Consider the following 21,723-nt stretch of genomic DNA (forward strand, 5'->3'; position numbering starts at 1 on the left):
CATTCCTGCAGGAGTAGCTCACCAAGCTGAGCCACATTTCCGGGAGGCGGTGGTTGTCTCCCACGCGTCAGCCCAGGACGTCCAAGAGATGTTCTATTGGTGCCAGATCAGGGGCGTTGGCTGGCCACTGCATGCGATGAACGCCCTGCTGTTCAAGGAAGTTGATGACGATGCAAGCTCGATGCGGGGTTGCATTGTCATCCTGCAATGTGGATCCTACACCCTTGGCTCGCAGCGCGGGGATGGCAATGGAAAGGATCTCGTCGCGGTATAGCGGACCCCGGTCAAAATACCGTGTACGAGGTGGAACGGGGTCCTTTCCATGCAGGTGTAATCCACCCCACACGATTACAGAGCATCCACCATAACGGTTGTGCTTTTTAACAGCGCCGTCGATTAATCGCTCCCGGTGACGCATCCACACACGAATCGTCCATCCGGATGGGATAAAGTAAAGCAGGACTCATCCGTGAAGAGAACTCTGGACCACTGCTGCCTGGTCCAGCGAAGATGGTGTCGACACCACTCAACTCGGGCCCGACGATGAGCCTGTGTCAGAAGAGTTCTCACTGCTGGGCGCCTGGAGTTGAGACTAGCTTCATGCAGACGGTGCCTTATCGTCGGGTCATTGACTCTGACGTTCGCCGCCATCCTCCGTTGTCCTCTCATGTCATTTGCGGTGAGTCTTCGGTTACGCATGGCAGCCAAACAGACGAATCAATCGTCTTGTCTGGATGTAATTTGTGGACGTCCAGGTCGTGGTCGTTCTTCAGCCCGTCCAGTAGTCTCGAAGCGATCTATCAGTCTCTGGATGACGGAATGGCTTAAGCAAGTCTTCTGGCCACTTCTCGCATGGATACGCCGTCATGGATCCATGCCAAGGCCCTTCCTCTGTCTACCGCACTCAGTCTTCGTCGTGGGGGTATGGCTACTCATGCCCGTGTAACTGCACTTTAAATAGCCAAGCAAGTAAAACTGCAGGTGAGCAGTGGTCTCAACAGTCACGCCTTGCACGTGCACCATGGTTGAAGTGTCCCCCTTACTTGCCTGGTCAGCACACCAAGCATACACTTTTTAGAAAAGTACGTGAATTTTGCGCTTCTTTTGTCTTGAAGCTAGTGTACTCTTTCAATTCTTCATGGGAACTTCAAACCATTAAAAAAAAGGCAAAGAAATGTCTGAAGCAACAAATCTTGTAGTAAATTGAAGCCTGTGTTTGGGTTTTGATTAAACTCAAAACGTTTCAAGAATAAACGCAAAAATGAAGAGTGGCTCTTACATTCTTTTGAGCAGTATATTTGTCAAGGAACTTTTAGGGTAGTCCGGAGACCTGTAAACAATATAGTAATGTATGATTATTTCCATGTAGATCGATAGCGGTTTTGCTATGTTGTGGTATTTATATGTTTAGTAGTTTGGAGAAGTTCTTGCAATTAGACGTTCTGTGAGCATACACTGTGTTCTTTTTACATTTAGTCAAGTTTTGACTAAATGTTATAACGTAGAGGGGGGAATCGAGACGAGGGTTGTGGTGTGTGTGTGTGTGTCTGTCTGTCTGTCTGTCTGTCTGTCTGTCTGTCTGTCTGTCTGTCTGTGTGTGTGTGTGTGTGTGTGTGTAGAGCGATTCAGACCAAACTACTGGACCGATCTTTATGAAATTTGACATGAGAGTTCCTGGGAATGATATCCCCGGACTTTTTTTTTCTTTTTTTCGATAAATACCTTTGATGACGTCATATCCGGCTTTTTGTAAAAGTTGAGGCGGCACTGTCACACCCTCATTTTTCAATCAAATTGATTAGACGAAGGCCGGACTTCGGTATTGCATTTCAGCTTGGTGGCTTAAAAATTAATTAATGACTTTGGTCATTAAAAATCTGAAAATTGTAAAAAAAACCACCAAATTTTCTAAAACGATCCAAATTTACGTTCATCTTATTCTTCATCATTTTCTGATTCCAAAAACATATAAATATGTTATATTCGGATTAAAAACAAGCTCTGAAAATTAAAAATATAAAAATTATTATTAAAATAAAATGTCCGAAATCGATTTAAAAACAATTTCATCTTATTTCTTGTGGGTTCCTGATTCCAAAAACATATAGATGTGATATGTTTGGATTAAAAACACGCTCAGAAAGTTAAAAAGAATAGAGATAAAGAAAAGCGTGCTATCCTTCTCAGCGCAACTACTACCCCGCTCTTCTTATTAATTTCACTGCCTGTGCATCGAGCGCTGGACTGACGATGCTACGAGTATACGCTCTTCCTTTAAACATGCAGTGAGTTCAGTTTCATTCTGTTAGTTCGACAGCTTGACTAAATGTTATAATTTCGCCTTACGCGACTTGTTTGATTTGGTCTCGTTGGATGAACAATTTCTAAATTTGCATAGGTATGTTTACCTTTTATTGTCTCAGTTAGCAGTAGTCATGATTTATAGGAGTGTACTAAGCTGTCACCCATATGGTATGTATGAGCAGTGATAGGCTAACATGGCGAATGGATGTGGTTTTACTTTGGGTGAATGGTTGAGCGGATAAAGTGTATAATAACATTTTTGTAGGTTTAGGTAGAAAGTGTTTGTGAAAAAAAGGAAAGGAGAAAGAGTGTTCCAATAGATGATTAGAAAATAACTCTGTCGGGTTTGTATGGGTTGTAAAAGAGTGAATGCCCTTGCTTTTCTTGACGTATAAAGTTACACGTGCTCCTGTCAACATGTTTCCGACACACCCCTCGCTAGTGATTGGCCCCTCCAATGTTTGTCCGAGTAAAACTCAAAGGCATTCACTCTTTCACAACCCATACAAACCCGACAGAGTTATTTTCGGAGTTCGTCTATTCTGGGGATTTCAGTGTGGTTTTCATTGGTTTTAATCCAACCTTTCAGTTTGACATGTTTTAAACATAGAAACAACTTGTGGTTCTCTATCATACCCGTGATTTTGTATTCTTGTTATTTTGTTTCTTTGGTTCAATAGCGAAATTCTCGAAATTGTATCTGTTTACCAAAGTGTTCGTGGTATGGGTGCGTGACGTCATCGCCCCAGTGTGTCTGTGTGCTACAGTGTGTACCTACAGTGTGTGGACATGTGTGAATGTGTGTGTGTGTGTATGATGCAACCCGCTTGTACGAAAATCCCACGCAGGACTACGACCATACAAACATAATAACCTCGGCAAAATATGATTGCACCCATTTTCATACCCCAACTAAAGCATTTATTCCCGTGTCAATTCATTCAAACTTGGGGGTACCCTTGTTTGAGCGGCGGTCTGTAAAAGAATTCTCCAATCCGAAAAGTGTGCCAGATAGCCATGTGGAGGGCCTTTAAAGCCACCATCTGTTTCTGATCACTGAGCTCCCCGAGCCTTTACATACAGCACAAACATACTTCCATCTGAACTCTCACCGAACAGGAAGATCCTGGCTGCTTTCCGCTGAGAGTGAGACATTTTCAAAGAATGTATTTCGTACAGTTAGAAAGGAAGTACATGAAAACAAATCGGAAGCCTCGTTTTGGCGCTTTTAAAATCTAAATACTAAATTGACAGCTGTTAAAATACCAAAGATTTCTTTCAGCATCAAAACGAAGATAGTACAGTTCGACGTTTTAAAAATTACAAAGGATGTATGTCAAGCAAACCGGGTGAATGAATCGACTGATGTGTGCAACTTGCAGCTTTTTTGAATTGTTGACAGGGAAGTGGGCTACAAAAAACGATACAACGTTGTCTTTATTTAAAGGCACAGTAAGCCTCCCGTAAACCATCACAGATACTGTTAGGCTTTTATACTGTTCAAAAAAAGAAACGCATAGTTCCTACTTGCCAAATTTGTTTTATTTTTCGAAAAAATTAACAGAAAATCCAATATTTAGATTATTTGTTTGAAATTTGGTATGGACACAGTTGAATGCACACACAGTTCATTTGCATCTTCAAATCAATCAGTCAATCAATACGATTGGGTGCCGAGGCTGTCAAGTCAGTAGGGGGTGTGACTGCCTTGAGCAGCAACAACTGCCCGGCACCTTCTGGGCATGGACTGGATCAGATGCCGGATATCTTGCTGTGGGATGGTGTCCCACTCCTCCTGAAGTGCCTGCAATAGATCGCGGTGATTTGCCGGCGCTTCTTCTCGCCTGCGCACACGTCTGTCCAATTCATCCCAGAGGTGTTCTATCGAGTTCATGTCTGGCGACATGGATGGCCAGGGAAGCACCTGGACATGGTGGTCGGTGAGGAACTGGGTGGTGAGTCGTGCTGTGTGCGGGCGAGCGTTGTCCTGCTGGAATATGGCATCCTGGTCAGCCAGAAGAGGAAGGGCGTGTGGGCGCAGAATTTCCTCCACGTATCGCTGGGCAGTTATGCGCCCTTGGACGTGCACCAGGGTGCTCCTTCCAGCGGTATTGATCGCCCCCCACACCATGACGCCTCCACCACCATGAACGGGTGCCTCATCCACACAGTTGGGCGCGTAACGTTCGTTTACTCTCCGGTAGACCCTCCTCCGACCATCATGTCGCTGGAGCAGGAAGTAGGACTCGTCGCTGAACCACACGTGTCTCCACTGATTCCGGACGGTCCAGCGAAGGTGCTGGTTGCCCCACTGCACTCGGTTCTGGCGATGGCGGCGGGTGAGGACAGCTCCTCTGTGAGGTCTGCGAGCTCTCAAACCAGCTTCATGCAGGCGGTTCCGCACTGTCTGGTCCGATAATCGGTGTGGCCCGGGGAGAGCCTGGACAGAAGATGAGGCCGACAGGAAACGATTCCGGAGGTGGCGGAGCCGTATGAAGCGGTCGTGAGCAGCAGTTGTCGCCCTTGGTCTTCCCGCTCGTGGCAAGTCAGCAACGGAGCCAGTGGCTTGAAACCTGACCCACAGTCTACTGATGGTGCTCTGGGACACGTGGAAGTGCCTGGCGATTGCACTTTGACTTTGGCCTGCTTGTAAACGACCCAATGCAATTTGGCGGTCTTCTCTGCTCAATCGGGCCATCTTTCGTCGCTGAATTGTCGTCTGATTTCTTTGTGGCGAACAATCCGCTTTTATGGGTTTTGGAAGACATGGTGAGAGCTCAATATTCCCCGAGTTTCACGAGATTACACTGAAGCATGACGAGTGGTCATGCCAAATGAGCAATTTTGACATTGTAGCCACTGATAACGCATGCGTCACGTGCAGAGCTCACTTGTGGCAATGGACGAAAGGTCGACGACCAGATAAACATTTTCTGCAGTTTGGTGGATATCCTTGTAGCCATATAACTAAATTAACCAAATATTACAAGCTATGCGTTTCTTTTTTGAACAGTATATACACAGTACAAACACCCTTCCATTTGAACGCTCACCAAACGGGAACATCCTGGTGCCCTACGTAAAGAGCGAGCAATTTGCAAAGAATTAATGTTGCGGATTGTCTCAGTAGACAATCGGACCGTGGTGCGTTTTGGCACTAGACCTAACTTTTAAAATCTAAATAATAAATTGACAGCTTGTTACACAAACATTCTTAAATCATAAAAGAATTCTTTTTTCATCAAGACAAGATCAGTACAATTCGAAGTTTTGAAAGTTTGAAAAAAGAAAATCCCGGAAGCAGGGTCACGCAAGGTCGTGGTTCTCGTAGTAGACGACGGTTTATGCCTATCGCCAGTTCCTCTGAACAGTCAAAAGCCATCGCGAGAGTTCTTGTGAACCACAGCCGTTTGTTTTGTGCATAGTCAGAGGTACATAATAACGTGCTATTGCAGATAAGCTCACGTTGAGTCGCATTCAAATAACTAACTGACGACTACTTTGTGAAAAGGGGAAACTGGATCACACAGGTTCACGATGTCTCAGGGGTAAGATAAACCACGCAAAAATAAATTCTTTGAAAATTGCTCGCTCTTTACGGAGGGCACCTAGGATGTTCTCAAGTGGTGACTGTTTAAATGAAAGGGTGTTTGTACTGTCTGTAAAAGCCTGACAGTTTCTGCGATGGTGTACGGGAGGCTTACTGTGCCTTTAAGAACATATGTGACAAGGTATGATTTATAGAGAAGCGTCACTGAGACCATAGTTGCCCTGGTTATACAACCCTCTCCTCTACCGACAATATGCAAAAGTGTCGTCTTTTCTTCGTAAACAAAATCTAATGTCACCGAGAGCACATTTATCCTGGCAAAATGTTAAGGCACTCGCCATAGAACTTGCAGGACTTTGTCGTAACAAAGTATCGTCAAATGAATATTTGTCGGTATATTCTGCTGTTAATTTGGATTTTCGAAATGCTGGATAATTTCACAGTTTGAAAGGATGGAACTGACCACACACACACACACACACACACACACACACACACACACACACACATATACACACACACACACACACACACACACACACACACACACACACACACACACACACACACACACACACACACACACACACTCTATCCGTTTGTAGAACTTTATTTTCACTCAAACTTTCAGAAACATTTACAATTTGTTTGCTGTGAGCTTGAACAGTGCGATGCACAGCTTAGCCGGTAACGGAAACGGGTTCTGTGACAGGAACAGAAAGCAGTGTCCAGGCGGATGCAAGCCGGGATACGTTCTGAGTCAATCAAAGTTATATGTATGAATGCATGCACTGTTGTGAGCGGGTCATAAAACAGGAAAGGGAAAGAAACGTATTAATCGTTTATCTAAATTTGAAACGGGAACTGTACCACGTATCAGATACGCGTAAGAATGTATTATGTATGCGTGCCAACGCGTGTGTATGAGTTTGTGTGTGTATATGTGTGTCTGTGTGTGTGACTAAGTGTGTGTGTGTGTGTGTGTGTGTGTGTGTGTGTGTGTGTGTGTGTGTGTGTGTGTGTGTGTGTGTGTGTGTGTGTGTGTTTACGAGCGCGCGTTTGTGTTTCAGTGTGACTGTACTGTGGCTGTGTGTATTTATATGCGTAGGCAGGACAAACACAAACAGGTTTCCTTTCACCGTCAAAAGACTGATCTGCTTCACCAGTTTTGAAATACTTTTTTCGTTAATAGTATGTGCACACCAGGTTTGGATCAAGTATATGAGAGGGAGGGGCAAAATGGGGCAGGGGTACAGGCGCTGGCTACATACTGTTGAGACTCGGCATTTGAAAGGGGTATTTTGGGTCTCTCCTTTAGAAAAAAATGTTCTTTTAGCCCGCAAAGCGTTGGGTTTCGGAACCAAGCAACCCCCACCCTCCCCCCCCCCCCCAGGCCCCCTTCTTAATCCAGCCCTGAAGACAGATAAGAAATTAAAGTATCTTGCTTGGAGAAATACTTCGAAAACAAACGGAGGTACTTTCAATCAATCAATCAATATGAGGCTTATATCGCGCGTATTCCGTGGGTACAGTTCTAAGCGCAGGGATTTAAAAAAACAATTTATGCAATTTATATCGCGCACATATTCAAGGCGCAGGGATTTATTTATGCCGTGTGAGATGGAATTTTTTTACACAATACATCACGCATTCACTTTCGAGTTCATAACTTGATTCGCTCGAACACTTTTAAAGAATAGATGAGATCTACCTTCATTTTAATGCGCGTTTCTGCTTTTACATTTAAATATACACAGAATATAAATTAGTTGGCAACTACTCTTGTGCTGAATGCATAAAGGCTCACTCCTTCTCGTGAAAATGGTTCGGCTCTTTATCTCAGATCTGACCATCCTACCGCTTTGTCACATACAGTCAGGGTGTTCTGTGTGGACAGATACAATTTTTGATGAATGAATTTTGTAAAAGCCACAGCAAGCAGTCAGGGTATTGATTTTAGGTATGTGACGAAGTAGACGGATGGTCTTATCCTATTTAAAATCCTGGCTAGACTTGAGACGGTGAGCCAATCTGTTTACACAAGTAGGAATGAACCTTTAATGTCTTCAGTTCTTGAGCAGTTTGATGAAGTGTAGTTTTGCCTAAATACGTTAGCTTCATTTTGATAAGCATCTCATTTTGTGCAAAAAAAAGAGAAGCGTTAACACGCTCATCTCCGATTTTCGATTGAATAACGCCGACCTGTAACATTTGTGACCCTCCACCACAGAATGAGTCGCATGTCCCCTTTGCATGATTTTCATAGTTGTACATTTTCCTGGAGAGTTTTTTATGCTCTATCCAGTGGTGAAAACCGTTTTAGAAAAGAGCAACAACTGTGTGAGTTATAAGCCTGTGACTAAGGTGACCCTCACACTGTTACCAGACACTCCCCGGACTTATATTAAGCCAAGCGCAGAACCGCGCGAGGTGACAGCTTCTTTCAAGTCAGTTTTGCATGGCGTGCAGACACTATTTAACACTACGACAGACATGGAAACACTGACACTATGAAAAGAGAAGAGATGTAATTTACTCGTCAGTCGTATTCAATCTACTCTCCTTTTGACAGATCATAATCGCTGGTTTACCCTTACTATGTTTCATGTTTGCCACGGTATTGCGTACAGCATTCCTGTGTATGCATGAGTGCGTAGACGTGAATGAATGCATAATGCCGGCGGGAATAGGTTTAGCTGTCGCAGAATGTTGCAGTGTAACTATCATGTTCATAAAGTAGATAATTATATACAGACAAAAGCACTAAGACAGATAGTCATTGGTGTGTTTAAGTTTGCAGACTTTCTTTGTTTTAACTTTCTTGTTTAATACCCAAATGCGTATGCGTGACTATGTGTTTTTAGGCACACGAGAACAATAAACGACTCTAAGGAAAATATTCGCATACTTTCCTGGTCGACGGTTACGCCTTATTCCCAGACCCAGAGGTCTGGTTCCCAGACCCAGATGTCTGGGTTATGCGGAGGCATTTGCCTGTGTGAACGGTGACATTCCGGAACTAATTTTCGGCAAACTTAGTTGTTTGCAGCAATGTGTTTCAATTTGTTTTTCATTATTTCTTGAAACTGTTAGTGCATGATGCAAAATTACACTATAAGAGGTTATATAATACCAAAAAAAACTATCTCAGATCTCACACGCTAAAAATATGACAAAAAACACGGTAGAGCGACATCCGCAAACCATCTAGCTTCCGGTGTTGTTAGGCCGCTACGGTAAGCGCTTAGTGTGCAGACTGGAGCAGACGATACAACAAACACAGAGTAAAGCAGACGACACAGTGTTACAGCATGATCAAGGCAGCTACGATTTTATTCCCGTACCACTCAGTGATCGCCCACTGAATGACACATGTATTTACTTTTGCTAGAATAGTAATTTCGTAAATCATTCGTTTATGTTAATAGCAACAATCAGTATTTACATTTATTGCAATAATAATTAGCCAGGGGCTACACACGTCTGAAGTCAAAAATCGTGTTGTGTGTTCAATTGGTCAGTTTTGAGATTTTGACATATTTATACCAAATAATCCTTTCTCATTCAGGTTCAACCGATGTTTTTCACATAAAACACTTATTTTATGCAAAATAAAGGTGTTTCAAAACCAACTGTGTCAAGAATTTATTTTCATTGTGTGTTGAAATGCCAAAAATGCATTTGTTTGACTGTTAGTTACGCCAAATTCTCCCAACCCCGTTCCGACATGACACATACCGTTGGATTCAGCATTCTCTCCCCTTTCCCGCTGTCATTCTCTCTGTGAATGAGCTGGCCTGTTTTGATTCGGAACCTGGCACTGACAAGCGAGGCTTTACCTCAAACTATGGGGTTGGCATCGTCATTGATGTGGGGACTGGACTTGTGCTTGATTTTGAAGTGCTGTCAAAATTCTGCCAGGCATGTGCACTGAACAACAAAAGAAGGATGACAGAAGTGGAGAGAGCTGAATGGAGGAGAGACCACAAGCCTAGTTGTGCAAACCAACTATGAAGGCTCCTCGAAAGGAATGGAGAAGGAAGCCGCCCTTCGTTTGTGGGGAAGGTCAGTGCGCAGAAACAACATGCGTTATACCAGAATGCTTTCAGATGGTGACTCTGTGGCCTTCAAGGCAGTGGTTGATGCCAACCTCTATCCGGTTGAAAAACTGGAGTGTGTCAACGACTGCGACAAAAGAATGGCGACGGCGCTGAGAAAGAAGGCAAAGGAGGAGAAGCTTGGTGGAAGTCATCGTGGCGCCCTGACTCAGGCATGAAAACTGAAGAAAAAAAAAATACTGAAAACAAATATTGAAGGCGCGTAGCGCCAAGTTTCGCAGGCGCGAAGCGCCAAGACTTCTAGGGAGGTCCGGGGGCATGCCCCCCCGGAAATTATTTTTTTCAAGGGTGCAATTTGGTGCAATCTGGGGCTATCTCAGCCTTAAAATTGGATTCAAACATGGCCCCAAAACTATTTTACTATAACTATGACTAGGAAAAAAAAAAAAGAAAAGAAAAAAAAAAGGAATAATACGGAAAAGAAAAAAAAATACGGTTTATTTTTTTCAAAAATACGGAAAATACGGAAAATACGGAGAATTTTCATGCCTGCTGACTGCAAACGCTTGCACCATTCTGCAGTCCTACTACAGGAATACCATCATGAAGAACTTGGGCAAACCTGACAAGATGAAGGAGGCCATCTGGGCATCTTTTTTGCACTGCTCATCCACAGACGACAACCCTCAGCACCAGCAATGTCCACTAGGCGCCGACTCCTCGTGCTTCTTTCAGAAGGCCGTGGCAACTGGACAAGAGCCGCCACCACACAAGGACAATGTGGGGACTCCACTGTCAGCTGATGTGGCCAGAGCAGTCAAACCCATCTATGACAGGATGTCAGACGTTGGTCTCATGGCCAGAATCAAGCATGGCAGAACGCAGAATGCCAACGAATGCGTCAACGGACAGATCTGGGCGCGCTGCCCCAAAACTGTGCATGTGGGCGACAGGGTGAATGCAGCTGTTGCCTCAGCTGTGTCCCATTTCAATCAGGGATGTTCCCACCTCTCCCATGTGATGAAGCAGTTGGGTGTTACACCAGCTGAGGGCCTGAAGGACTACCAGGTGAGGCAGGACCGAAGGCGGTGTGACCAAGCTGAACTGGCGGCCCAGCCGGAGAGGAAGCGGTCCCGAAAAGACAGGAAGAGGGCCAGCAAATCCAGGACAGTGCAACAGGAGAGAGAAGGACAGACCTATGGCCCTGGGATGAACTGAGCAGCTTATAGTATTGTAAAGTGTGCACATTTTGGCCATAAAGGAAGGTACTGTGAAGCTTGAATTATTTTTCGTGTTTGTCTTGGTTTTTCTCGAAAGTAAAAATTCCGCTAGAATGGTACTCTTTGAAGGCAAATATTTCAGGAATGGTGCATAGTACAGTGCTGAAATTTGGCACACACTTGCAGGAGATCATGTTGATAATGATGACGCATTGGCTTTAGGTTACCTTTATTCATATTTTTATTTTGGGATTTTTCGTTTGGTATTTCTGAGTTTTCGTTCATAACGTATTTTGTCATGTATATAAATTATGTGATGCGGGAAAAAAAATTCTACAGGAAATTCACAATGACAATGCGTCATCATATTCACCAAGCATTCTAGAAAGCAGGAAAACAAACAGAAATAGTTGAAAGAGTCTGGTATGGCTTGGATTTATTTTTAAAATTTGTGTACGTTTTTGTCAAAATATGGCCGTCAAAGTCAACATTTGCATGCAAAACACTTTTTTTTTCTGTTTGTCTGTTATTTTGAACCCCTTTTTATACTGTTGTGCTATTTGTAACATTATATACCCCCTAAACAATTTTCCACTATTGTGTGTAGCCTTGTCACCATGTACTTTCTTTCACATTTTGTAGTTTTCTATCCCATGATTCGTTGTTGACAAATGAGACAATGACAAAAGGTGACGTTTTCATGTCAGTATGTCCCAAATGACATCACCAGTACATTTTTCATTCTATCTAATCTGTTTTCGTTCTATTTTTTCTAATAACATGCGTTAACAATTGACTGCCAACTGGAATGGAAGAGCACAAAAAGTGTAACTTGATATGTAGTTTCTCTAGAGGGAAAAACATCTTCCACTTTCATGTCAGTGTGTCCCATGCAACATACATTTGCCAAACAGCTATGTGTAAGTAGATTATTTGTTAGTGGTATAGAACATACTGATCAACAATCAAAGTCAGTTTTCACATTCATTTTCTACCTATTTCTTATTTGTTTATTCTTTTGGCAATGGTGAAATGTCAGCAATCGTGTGTCATTCGGGACAGTAGACATGACACCTGACCTTTTGTCACTGTCTCAAATACATGTCATTCCATTAATCCTATCCATGTGTTGCATTGTTGTGTAAGATGACTGAGTGTGTGCAAGAAACTACTTTGACCATTCACCTAAAAATTACATGAAGGAACGTCTGGGAACCTGCTGATTTGAATCAGCAAATTTTCTTGTTAAATATGAATTCGTGTCCTCAACTTCATCATGTTTACCTTTGTGAAACCATATCCGCTTACAAGATTAAAGCAGACAAACACGGTGTGCACGACAGGGGGCGTCACGATATTACAAACTATTCATGAAAAGAAGTAGTTTTTTCCCTGAAAGAATTGCTGAAAGATTTGCTCGTCCGGGTGGGGGGGGGGGGGGAGGAGGCCATTAGTGATTACCAGTCCGAGATGGGAGTGGGGGGGAGGGGGTGAGGGTGGTGAGAACTTGGGAAGGTAGGGGAGGGTTTGTCGATCATTTTGTAGTGTTGTGTTTCCCTCACATAATGCCCTCCCACTTCCTGCCCAACTCACCTACCAACTCCCGGCCCCAAAACACACGCCTGCTGTACATGTCTTTCTTGTCAATTCAAGCGTTACATCCGTGTGTCACTAACCGTGCAGTATTGGAGCAGTGCGTTGACACATTGCACGCATCGAGGTCGGGGTTTGGGTGTCGGGTAACTGCCATACATCTGAACCAGGAATAGTATGTGTAGCATTAAAAAGAAGGCCTTTGAAACTCTGTGAACAGGATAAGAAATCTTAAGGGCCCGATTTCGTGTCAGCGTAGGAGCTTGTACATGCACCTGTAAATTCATTCTTTCTCTGAGGATCGATAAACTTGTCATATTTCGAAACTGAATTTAGAGGTTAATTGTGTTTAAACGCATCGTTCGGCATGGGCGACTAACAAAACCGTATACATTTGCGACCAAATTTGTTTACAGACTGCTATACACACACACACACACACACACACACACACACACACACACACACACACACACACACACACACACACACACACACACACACACACACACACGCAAACACAGAGCAAGATAGGGGGAGAGCAATATCATCACCTTAATTCATTCTCGCACTTTGATGAGGGCCCCAAAGGGGGGGTACCATCACGATCACGGGAAGGGAAATTTTAGCTTTCACGATCACAGTTACCTTGATTTTTGTTTTCACGATCACGAACACCAGTGGCAAATCACGGTCACGGTAAAAGTTGCAGGTACAGAAAGCACGTGTCAAAGTAAACACAACCACACAGTAATTCGCTCCTCTGGATCTATTGTTTATTCAACACAAAGTGACAACTGTTGCACTTTTTTTATTTTTTTTATTTATTCTCTTTCATACACACATAGAAATACATATCATGATTTGTAATCAGTAACAAGAATGTTGTTTTCATTGTTTTTTCTCTCGCTGTCTCTCATACAGACACTCACAGGAATATATACACTCCAGGGGCGGGGGGTTACAACCTGAAGAGATTTAGCTATTTCATGAACAATTTATGGCTTATCTTTGATTTTAAACATGATCAACTGGCGTCAGCAGCCACTCATTATTTCTTTTAAAGTTAGTATTATTTTTTTATTTTTTTTGACAGCCGGGGGGGGGGGGGGGGTCCGGAACCCCTGTAACCCCCCCCCCCCCCAATCCGCCCTTGCACTCATACACATTCAACTCCCACACCCTCTCTCACACACATGAATATATACTTGCACAATTTCACATTTCCAGAGCTAAATCTTTTAAACCCGTTTTCTCAAAAACTATTGGGTGGATTGAAATTAAAGTACATGTATGTGTGATGGTAGAGTCTATAATAACAAAATCCCAAACGAACATGACTTTGGTCGACTTTGACATGAGGATCAAGTGACCCAAACTGGCACGTCTCCCCGCCATAGTTCCTGAATTTAACCCATTGTTGATAAGTTTACAGGCGCTAAAATAAATCCAAGCAAAGAAGCGACAATTAGAATCTATGCCAAGCGTGTCCACGTTGCTGGGATGAAAAACACATTTCTTGTTTCGGTTTTGGCTACACGCAGACTCGATCAGACTCGAGGTCACACTGAGCGAGTGACAGCCGGACGTGGCAATGTCGACAATGTCAATTATCTCAATCAAACTCAAAGATATTTAACAAATTTCAAGATCTTTGCCTACATTCAGAAGTCATTTTTTCTTCAACGATTTTTGTGATGAAAAGTATGAGTCCTTACAATCTCAATTTTTCTTCATTGCCTATACAGCTTGCTGTCGAATTTACCTTTTTCGTTCAAGGAGAGGCTTCCTTTCCCTCCAGAAACATCAAAAAACGTTCAGCTTCAAGGGGGCGAAGCCCCTTTGCAACCTCCACCAAGGGGGCTTCGCCCCCTGGACCCCCACCACGGGGCTTTGCCAACTGGACAGTACCGCTGCACGCCATTTTTGATCTTCGAATTCGAATTTGACTAAATGCACTAAAAACTTTAGCACGAAGCCCTTCCATTGGATGAAGTTTGGCAGACTTTTGCAATTCGCCTTCTGATTGGATCTCTTTTTTTGTGTGATTGGTTCTCTTAAAGGGAAGCAATCGCTGTCAAAATCATATTTCTGAATGTGTTGTTGCTTCCCTTCAATCGGGATTAGCTCCTTGACGAATAGAGGATCATACTCATAGAGTAATACAGCTGTGAAAACCATAATGTACGTTGAAAATTAAATGCTTTGCAATAATGTCCATCACGATCACGAAAACAAATGACAATCACGATCACGAGACTTGATTTTTTTGTCATCACGGATCACGGGCAAAGTCCCATCACGATCACAGAAATGGAAATTTCGGCAATCACGGTCACAGAAAGGTCAAAAAACACAAATCACGATCACGATTTTAAACCCTTTGGGGCCCTCTTTGATCATAAATGAAGGGTTTAAATTGTTTCCCTTGCTGCTATATACCATTCAATTTTTGTTCCCTGGCATTATTCAGCCATATTTGTCTCAGTTTGAATAAAACACAGCATGTTAATTCACTCTGAAAAGAGCCTGTGTACTCCAGTTGATGACAAGGTAAACAATATCTGAAACATTCTACCCGGTGGAAAATCGTCATACATTCAAGGAGGAAGAGATATACCAAATAATGGATAAATACGTACTATACAATGGTCACACACACACACACACACACACACACATACACACACACACACACACGCACGCACGCACGCACGCACGCACACACACACACACACACGTAGGATTTTGTCAGAGGCGTCTCAGATGACATCTCCGTATACAATGAAAGGAATACTGTACAGTGCTTGGCAAACGAGCATATTTCTTCCTGGTTGAACTGAATATATAAAATGTACACCACTGGATATCATAAAGAAGCTGAAAGGTTTCTTGTGTGTGAAGGCCCGTGGAACGCAAAATGGAGTTGTGTCGTACCGCGTTTGCCCTTGTCATCTGTTTGATTGTTTCTGTCCAAGGTAAATACCCATGTATATATATATATATATACGTCGCCCACAAAGGGACTTTGCTTTGTAAATATCGGTCCCCCTTGAGGAGGGTCTGATGCTCCCAATAGGCTGTCTGTAAAGGGATACTTATTTCTCTCTCATTCTCTTCCCGCAGTGGGGCACTGCGGTTATGAAATTAAAGGCCCCTCCTGTTTTTGGAACCGCAGGAGCTTTCTAGTTTGCTGTTAGGTAGATTTTTGGTTCCTCTTTCCTGTCATGCTCTCTTTTTCTTCATGAATTCTTTTCTTTTTTCTGCCTTCTTGCTCATTCACCTGTATTTTTTCCAAAAATCTCTTCTCTTGCCGCTTGTCTCGCGATTCATGTGTAGTTTAATCTGTTAGTGTTCTGATGTAAGTCCAGCAGTAGATAGGTTAAGCCTATTTTAACATACTGGAAACTGGTAATCTTCCAGTAGGTATTAATTTAGTTTTACTAAAGCCTGCTGGGACACAAGTAATGGGTTAGTGCATTTGTAAACAGGAATCGCTTGACAAGTGGCCCCCTTCATCCCCCCTTCCTCGTCCTGATATGGCTCTGCGTAGTCGGCTGGACGTTAAGCAACAAATAAACAAACAAACAAACTCTCATTCTCTGCTAAGAGATGTTAACAAATTTCGGAAGAAAGTCTCTGCTGACTTTCAATTGTTTCTTTCACAATTTCTCACATATATATCTCACACACACACACACAGACATATCTACACACACGCGCACACATACACACTCACGCAAACCACATTGATACGCGCACACACTCTCTCTCTCTCCCTCTCTCTTACGCACGTACGCACACACGCCTGCACAGACACAATCACAGACACACTGTGCGTTTGTAAGTGTGTGTGTGTGTGTGCGTGCGTGTGTGTCTGTGTGTGTCTGTTTGTGTGTAACAGTGTGTAAGCAACTCCCAGATGTTTTCCTTTGGCCTCTGTTAATTTCAGGTCAGGCACAGACATGTTCAGAATCATGCAGTAAATGGTGTGGGACTAACGAAGGATTGACCTTTCCTGGATCCAACAATAGGATAGGTTTGTTTTTATTGGTTTACTTGCTTTGAGAACATGCTCAGTAGCGAATATGATATACCTGCGGGAGTCACCCGTCAAAAAACGCCTTAAATGGCTTCTGGGAAGAATAACACCTACACCATTCAGTATTCCATTTTAAGACACGAAACTAACTGTTTGGGATAGAAAATTGGTCGTTCTTTCCATTATCATGCATAATGTCTTCATTTTTAGCTGTTTCGATTTTGTGTTTGATTTCACACCGGAACCTTGCTTTTAGGAATATGTTTTTCGGCGGTGTCTGTTTCACTGTTTAGACACTACCTCATGTCACATCAATATGTTTGCTGACTAAGGTATGGGAATGAATGGCCTTTGAAATCATATAACTGATATTTTGATAAATGGCCTTCTCAAAAATATCTGCTCTCGAACAAATCTGCCTCGTCTTCTTTTGGCGAGTATTTTATAATTCAAATCTAACTACGGTGTTGGGTTGTCTATCGAGAAGATATATGTTTTTGAATGGGTAGTCGAGACTCCCTTTTCATCAGATTTTGCCGAAGAAAACCGCTTGTAAATAAAAATTGATTTAATAACTTAGCATAGTGATGGAGCACTTTTTAACGAACAATTGAATGTGCATATATTCTCAAGCAGAGCAAATGTCCTCTAATTATTTAAGGTTCAATTCCCCAGAAGACTTTTTCATAATGTCTTCTTCGGTAGTATACCTGTAATTGTATGTCGGCAGTGAATGTGGCTTTTGGTAAAGCGGCAAGCGTCAGCAGTCTTTTCAGTGACACCAATGGCCAATCAGCTCCGGCCTGTATAGCTGTCAACGGCAGAACAAGCACAGCATACAGGTCGACCAGTGAGGACAATACCAACTGCATCCACACTGGCCTTGGTGACCATGACGCCTTATGGAGTGTGGACCTGGGTCGCAACTACACTGTCACCAATATTACCATCTACAGAAGAGAAGGTTACATTTGTGCGATTTTCATCAACAGTTTTACTTTCCTAGTCACTGCTATTTTGCTTTAATATTGTCTAATATTTGCATAAATACATTTAGTTTAGAATGCTGTCGTAGAGTACACACAAGCGCCGAAGAAAGACAAAGTGTAGATCCTTGGTGTACAGATTTGGCTACGCTAATCCATTGAACCCAAATCACTCTCTACACCCACTCCCGACAACCCCCACGCCCCTCCGCCTTTTCCTCACCCATGCTTCAGTGCATTCAATGTTGTGCAAGAAAAGGTGTTTAGGCTTTGTGAAGTAATTCCTCAACCCACTATTTTATTTACAGGAAATGAAAAACGCATGGCAGGGCTAAGCGTTTCTCTGGACGGTCAGCTGTGTCACAGTTTCCCCAACTCCTCGGACACTGCCGCTCTTGACAGTCTGACGGAGATGATTAACGTGACCTGTTCACCGCCCCTCACTGGCCGTGTGGTTAAGCTGCAGAAACATGGACTGGACAAAGATGGTCAATTCTTCTTTATCAACATATGTGAGGTGCAGGTATGGGGTAAGTATGTCATCTCTCTCTCTCTCTTCTCTCTCTCTCTCTTCTCTCTCTCTTCTCTCTCTCTCTTCTCTCTCTCTTCTCTCTCTCTCTTCTCTCTCTCTTCTCTCTCTTCTCTCTCTCTTCTCTCTCTCACTCTTCTCTATCTCTTCTCTCACTCTCTCTCTTCTCTCTTGTCTCTCTCTCTTCTCTCTCTCTCTTCTCTCTCTCTCTCTCTCGTCTCTCTCTCTCTCTTCTCTCTCTCTCTCTCTCTCTAGTCTCTCTCTCTTTCTCTCTCTCTTTCTCTCTCTCTCTCTCTCTCTCTCTCTCTCTCTCTCTCTCTCTCTCTCTCTCTCTCTCTCTCGTCTTCTCACATTAGTCTTTCTCTATCGCCGTGGATCTGTCGACATGACAACAAATAATTAATGTAGCTATCCAATGATTTTTTTAAGATTTTTTTTTACTTTTGACTTTTGGATGGTTTATTGTACGTGTGGCCATTGGCCCATATAGAAACCAGGGAAGAGGGGATGTGGGTTAGGAGAAACTACCTTCACTTACACATATACACATCTTACGCATTTACCATCACAGGGTATCTAATAATCATTTACAATTACAACGGTACTATCTCTAACATTTCAACGCTTCAGCATGCATTTAGTGTCGACGTTTTACAGCGTGGAAAATGAACTCAGACATGAGGCAACACCTCTTAACATTTGAAAATGTAAAAATGATGGACACAGAACATACACACATGCTTCCAATACATTTTATTTCTAAAATCAGAATATAAGGGACAGCAAAAGAGGACGTTTTGTTCATCTTCGGCTACATGTTCGCAAAAAAATACAATATCTTGATTTCAGAAAAGCACCAAATCGTTTATCAATTGGCAATACACCAAGTCTGACCTGTGTAAATGCTACCCTAAAACATAAATGTCAATATTGGACAAATAACTTTTAACATGCAGCACATATTTAAATTTAGCGTACAGTTCATAACGGTCTCTTTGAAACACTGTTCTAGATCATTCTTTTTTTCTTTTTTTTTCAAAATTTTTTATTCAAATAAATAACAACAATTAACAATATCTCATACAATGAATTAAATACAACTTATCGAGTACAACAAGCTAACTTTTTTAACGTTTTGTTCTTCGAACACTCACACAAAAATGCTTCTTATCTGTAACTGCCTATTAAAAATACTTTCCAACGGTAAAAACGAATTTGTTTTTTTATATATACTAACGCACATCTTTCCGATTAAGATAATGTGGTTCAATTTATACATAGTTGCCTTTTTCACCATTACAAAATGCATACCAAATAAAACATCACTAACTTTCAAATCAAGCTTAATTTCAAAAGTACGAGAAAAAAAAATTTCAATAAACTTCCAGAATTTGTATACAACCGGGCATTCAAAAAAGAAGTGTTCAATGAAATCAGTTACATCACAACAATAATTACATTTATTAGTTTCCGTTACTTTCATTTTACACAGGAGAATGTTGGTCGGATAAATGTTGTGCATAATTTTCCAGTGTAAAACTCTTAATCTAGTCTCTTGTGTTGACTGATAGGCAACTATCCAAGATCGTTCATCAATTTCTACATTAAACTTTCTCTTCCAAAATCCTCCGGAACATGGTACATCTGTTTTCATATTAATAATCTCTTTCCTATAATCTCTGGCACTTAACACATTTTTGCCGTTAAACAGTGGTAAGGTAATACAAACATCATCAGTCATATTTACAACATTTTTCCTATAAATAATGACACAGCAGCTTTTACAACATTATATTCAAGAATTCGGTTTGGCGAATATCCAATCAAATCACATATGTCTTGATATGATAATTTGTCATCATTTTCACGAGTTTTCATTCACAAGCACCTGGGAAATAAATCTCATGTTCCCCGGGGAATAAATCCCCGGTTACCATAGTTGCAGGAAGCCCTATTACATGGATAATCAAACCCAATAGAAACGCTCGAGGATTCTTCGGCCCTTTTCATTGGCGTTTCCCCAGACCTAAACAGACGACACTGCTTCGCCAATTTATACGAACTCGCAAACTGGCAAATGTAAACAAAAAACAAAACTACCTCATCAAAGGTCATACATTTATGCTTTATCGCAAACAAATGAAACCTATCGATATGTTTTATCTTCTCACAAAGTCATGGAGTGCGTGTATCTCTGTTTGGAGAAACACGAACGTCAAGTTCAAGTCAAACCAATTGACCCTTGACACACACATTTTGACCCGTGCACAAGACGTTGTATCGATAAACTAAGCGCAAATAAAAAATAATAATAACAAATCAAAGAACATAGCAACAAGAAATGCAGACATCTTACAAAGCCGAGCAAGCAGAAAGACAAGTCTAATGAAAAACAAAGAGGCAATGAGAAACAAGATCGCGAAAACGATTGTATTTCATATTCCTGCTGTTTCCTACAATCATAAAACAAATACCAGTGAAACTGAGGGACAGACTGAGAGACGGAGCAACAGGGAGAGACAGAGACAGAGACCGAAAGAGAGGGAGGAGAGAGCGAGAGAGAGAGAAACAGAGGGAGAGAGAGAGAGAGAGAGAGAGAGAGAGAGCGCGCATCAGGAATGTGAGTAGGCCTGTATGGAAAAATGACCCTAAAACCGAAAAACACACATGCAATGCTTTATCAATAATTCTCAAATTATTTTTCTCCCACACGCAGATGAGCCTTTTTTCAACATTCACTCTCTCTTCCCAATTCCCTTTCACTTTTGACGCACGCAAGTAATTACAGAAATATACACCCAGCATTTTCATTTTGTCTGTACATACAAAACCACAACACTCATTCCTACAGTTCTTGCGTGACCCAAACCAGGATGGACGACAAGGCATCCGAACAGAGCAAAGATGAATATAAACATACAGTACATTGTTGTCAATGTTATATGTAATGCTAGGTTGTTTTTTTTGCGAATTGTTGACGTTTGGCAGTTGTGTCAATAAGGACTTGTCATTCACGAACCGACAATTCATATTGTGTTGTGTTTCAAAGGTTGCCGAGATGATTTGTACGGCGCTGACTGTGTTGAGCAGTGCGGACAGTGTGCAGACAATGACACGTGCAGCGCGGTATCAGGCCAATGTCCCGATGGATGTCAGCCTGGCTGGCAGGGAGATACCTGTAAACAGAGTGAGAGTTAATTTAATTTTTTAATTTTTTAAAAAATGAACTTATAGACAAGCTTGGAAGATCGCGATAAAGAAAACAATCAGCACAACCGAAATATAGTCATTCAGATGGACGGACTGACCCGACTGTCAGAGAGACAGACACACAGACTGACGCACATACAGACGCATACGCAGGCACACAGACATACACAAGAACTGATCGTGCGAACATTAATATTTGTTACACTAGCTGCTGCTACATGACTCATCGCT

The 21,723-nt window shown here is 42.2% G+C and overlaps 1 protein-coding gene and 1 long non-coding RNA gene across 2 annotated transcripts in view; both read left to right on the forward strand.

Moving 5' to 3' along the window:
• LOC138964788 (receptor-type tyrosine-protein phosphatase epsilon-like) overlaps nucleotides 1-21,723 on the forward strand; it is a 76,052-nt gene that overhangs the window by 33,855 nt on the left and 20,474 nt on the right. The gene's annotated exons all lie outside the window — the stretch shown is intronic.
• On the forward strand, nucleotides 15,612-17,709 carry LOC138964808 (uncharacterized). Its single transcript, XR_011455221.1, has 3 exons — nucleotides 15,612-15,703; nucleotides 16,678-16,764; nucleotides 17,498-17,709. It is a non-coding gene; the product is annotated as an uncharacterized lncRNA (long non-coding RNA).

The sequence above is a fragment of the Littorina saxatilis genome, linkage group LG4 (genome assembly GCF_037325665.1).
Source record: "Littorina saxatilis isolate snail1 linkage group LG4, US_GU_Lsax_2.0, whole genome shotgun sequence".
In the NCBI taxonomy this organism is placed as follows: domain Eukaryota; kingdom Metazoa; phylum Mollusca; class Gastropoda; order Littorinimorpha; family Littorinidae; genus Littorina; species Littorina saxatilis.